At 48.6% G+C, this 4,192-nt stretch overlaps 1 non-coding gene across 1 annotated transcript; it reads right to left on the reverse strand.

The window, feature by feature from the left end:
• Positions 1-4,120: 4,120 nt before the first annotated feature.
• On the reverse strand, positions 4,121-4,192 carry TRNAE-UUC (transfer RNA glutamic acid (anticodon UUC)). Its single transcript has one exon. It is a non-coding gene; the product is annotated as a tRNA-Glu (tRNA).

Consider the following 4,192-nt stretch of genomic DNA (forward strand, 5'->3'; position numbering starts at 1 on the left):
GTTCTGTTTCTGCCTGTTCTGTTCTTTTACTGTCTCCTCTGGGTGGACTGGTTGATCTCGCACAAGGTTTAAAAATTCATGACTCCCGGGGAAGATGGAATGAGATGGAGCAGAAAATAAGAACACAATCTCAGTTTTCCAATGGGATAGAGATATTCTCGTCAGTGAACAGCAAGAAACTGAGGACAGGGGTCAAGAGGGTGGCTTCTGGATGCACAGAGATCTGGGTTTGACTCTCCAGCCCTGTTTTTCTGGGATCTGTGCTCTGGGACTCAACTCCTCTAAGCCTGTTTCCTTACCTATATGATGAGGTCACAGTAGAACTCACACAGGCTGAGGACTCCAGAAAGATAATATTTAAGTGCTTAGCACATAGCCTGGCATAGAGAAGGCACTCAGTAAGTGCTTATGATTATTTTACATTTCCCAGCCTCCCTTGCAGTTAGATAAGGACCATGTGGCCAGTTCTGGCCAATGTGCTGCATGAGGAATTGAGGAATGCCACTCTCAGTCTGAGGCAGTTATCAGTGGCTGTGAGTATTCTACTCTCTGTGAGTGGAGACAGGAATGTCAGGATGGAAGAACCAACAGATGGAAGCAGCCTGGATCACTGAGTCACCTCCTGGAGGTCAGCTGCCCCAGAGAGCGGGCTTTCCCTCAGCAGATGGGGATGTGATAGAGAAATCTTGCAGCTTCAAGCCCCGGAGGTCTGGAATTTTGTTTGCTACTGCAGCATAAGCAAAGAACTGAAGATATGAAGACTTTGGGGAAAGAAGTTTAGATGTGATTCTGTGTATTAGTCAGGGTTCTCCAGGGAAACAGAGCCAATAGGATGTACAAGTGTTCCTAAGTGTGCATATATATAGTGGAATATTATTCAGCCATAAAAAAGAAGGAAGTCCTGCCATTTGCAAGAACATGGGTAGACATTGAGGGCATGATGCTAAGCAAAATAAATCAGACAGAGAAAGGCAAATACTGTATGGTCTCACTTATATGCAATCTAAGAAAAACAAACTCGAGAATTCCCTGGCGGTCCAGTGGTTAGGACTCCAAGTTTTCATTGCCAAGGGCCCGGGTTCAATCCCTGGTCAGGGAACTAGGATCCCACATGGCACACAGCGCAGCCAAAAAAAAGAAAAAAGAAAAAGAAAGAAAAGAAAAACTCATAGAAAGAGAGAGTAAATTGGTGGTTGCCAGAGGCAGGGCGTGGGGGCTGGGGGTGGGGAGGAAGTGAGTGAAGATGGTCCAAGGGCACAAACTTCCAGTTATAAGATGAGTAACAGGGCTTCCCTGGTGGCGCAGTGGTTGAGAATCCGCCTGCCAATGCAGGGGACACAGGTTCAAGCCCTGGTCCGGGAAGATCCCACATGCTGCGGAGCAACTAAGCCCGTGTGCCACAACTACCGAGCCTGCGCTCTAGAGCCCGCGAGCCACAGCTACTGAGCCCGAGTGCCACAACTACTGAAGCCCGTGTGCCTAGAGCCCGTGCTCCCCAACAAGAGAAGCCACCGCAATGAGAAGCCTGGGCAACGCAACGAAGAGTAGCCCCCGCTCGCTGCAACTAGAGGAAGCCCACGCACATCAACGAAGACCCAACGCAGCCAAAAAATAAATAAAATTAAATTAAAAAAAAATTTTTTAAAAGATGAATAGCTTCTGGGGATCTAATGTACAGCATGATGACTACAGTTAACAGTACTGTTTCGTGCACTTGAAAGTGGCTAAGAAAGTAGATCTTAAAAGTTCTCACCATGTACACACAAAAGGTAACAATGTTAGATGATGGATGTATTAACTAACATTATCATGGTACTCATTTTACAATATATGCATATATCAAATCATGATTTTGTACACTTTATTTTTATTTATTTATTATTTTAATTTATTAAAATTTTTTTTTTTTATTTTTGGCTGCGTTGGGTCTTTGTTGCTGTGCACGGGCTTTCTCTGGTTGCAGCGAGCGGGGGCTACTCTTCGTTGTGGTGCGCAGGCTTCTCATTCCAGTGGGCTTTTCTTGTTGCGGAGCATGGGCTTTAGGCGCGTGAGCTTCAGTAGCTGTGGCACGCGGGCTCAGTAGTTGTGGCACGCGAGCTCTAGAGCACAGGCTCGGTAGTCGTGGTGCACGGGCTTAGTTGCTTCGCAGCATGTGGGATCTTCCTAGGCCAGGGCTCAAACCCATGTCCCCTGCGCTGGCAGGAGGATTCTTAACCACTGCGCCACCAGGGAAGCCCCATGATGTCGTACACTTTAAACTTACACATGTTCTATGTCAATTGTATCTCAGTAAAGCTAGAAAAAGAAAAACAATAAAATTTAAAAATTAAAATCTAACAAAAAAAAGCCAGCGACTATTTATGACTTGACACTTCTATGGGCAGGAAGTGGGCTGAGAAAGCCAGTGAAGGGAGTTCCTTGTAGGAGAGCAGCCACGGGGTCTCCCCTGCCCTGGAGGAGGGACTTGCATGGTGTCTGCCCAGCAGGCTTCCAGACCATGGCTACTGGTGCCTCCCATTCTCCCCTCACCAACGGCATCTTTACTGTGGCTATCCTGGCCCTGCTCTGTGTTTGTATACTGAGCACGTGGGGAAAGGAGATAACTTGTCTTTTAAATTCATACATTTCTGGGGCTTCCCTGGTGGCGCAGTGGTCGAGAGTCCGCCTGCCGATGCAGGGGACACGGGTTCGTGCCCCGGTCCGGGAAGATCCCACATGCCGCGGAGCGGCTGGGCCTGTGAGACATGGCCTCTGAGCCTGTGAATCCGGAGCCTGTGCTCCGCAATGGGAGAGGCCACAACAGTGAGAGGCCCGCATACCGCAAAGAAATAAACAAATAAAAATAAATTCATACGTCTCTGGATCAAGAGGAGCCACATCTAGACCCATAAAGAGACCTCAGGGCATCCAAGGGACCCTGGGCTGGAGGCAGGGGCTGGGTTTTTCTTCTTGGAAAGGGGGTATTCCTGTGTGTTGTGTGTAGAAAAAAGAGTGAATCAAATGCAGTATTTGGAGATCAGAAGGGCACACTGGGATAGAGACTTCTAGGGCTCAGCCAGGTCTGATTCTCTTCTCTTCCCAGATCCCTGGGAGAACGACCCTTTCCAGGGTCCTTGCAGACAGCAGGGCCACGTGACGAGCTCCGGCCCACGGGCTGTGAGAAGTGACATGTGTCGCTTCCGGATTGAGAGGATGGGAGTCCTCGCCACTCTCTCGACCTCTTCGGTGGCAGCTGTGGAGACCACACTCTGAGATGGCAGAGGCTGGATGGCTGGGTCACCACATGAAGGAGCTGTGCTGAAGAGATGCCCAGTTCACATTGGACTTGGCACAAGTGAGGAGTAAACCTTGCTTTGTTAAGCCACTGAGATTTGGGGGGGTTATTTCCTATCATAGTCTAGCCTAACCTGGCAAGTACACCTTTCTGTTAGAAAGATTGTAGCTAGAGCATGCATAGGAGGGAGAGGAAACGCCTGGAGAGTGTGGTAAGTTTAGGACATTAAGGGAACCTCATAAAATACTCAAACATTTTCCATTAACTTGCTGGGTCTCCTGGACAAGCTCCATTGGCCACACACTTGAATAGTCTGGCATCCAGTAGAGACAGCTCCACAAAGAGCCTCCACCTTCATTTATCCGATCAATTAGTCACTTGGTGAGCATTTAATGAGCACCAATGATGTGCCAGGCATTGTGCTAAAAAAGGGGATAGAATGGAGTGTAATATATGGTCCCTTCCTCCAGGGAATTTGTAGCAGGCGAGGGTTAACATAAACAATAAACAATCTCTCCATGCCCTCCAGGGGCCATGGAGGGTAGCAGTATGAGCACGGGTATTGGAGGTTGACCTGGCTGGGTTCTCATCCCAGTTGATTCCATGTAATTCCATGTAATGTGCTTACTTAGAACACTGCCTGCCTGGAGGGTGGCAAATGCTACATACACACACACACACACACACACACACACACACACACACACACACACACACACACACACACACACACACACCCTCATGCACTTGCCCCTGGCCAGGCTGACTCCAAAGCCTGCAAGCTAACCCACCCTAACGTATAATTTTTTTTCTTTTGGCCATGCCACATGGCTTGTGGCACCTTAGCTCCCCAACCAGGAACTGAACCTGGGCCACAGCAGTGAAAGCACTGAGTCCTAACCACTGGACCACCAGGGA

This window comes from Lipotes vexillifer, unplaced genomic scaffold (genome assembly GCF_000442215.2).
Source record: "Lipotes vexillifer unplaced genomic scaffold, Lipotes_vexillifer_v1.1 scaffold1129, whole genome shotgun sequence".
NCBI lineage: Eukaryota > Metazoa > Chordata > Mammalia > Artiodactyla > Lipotidae > Lipotes > Lipotes vexillifer.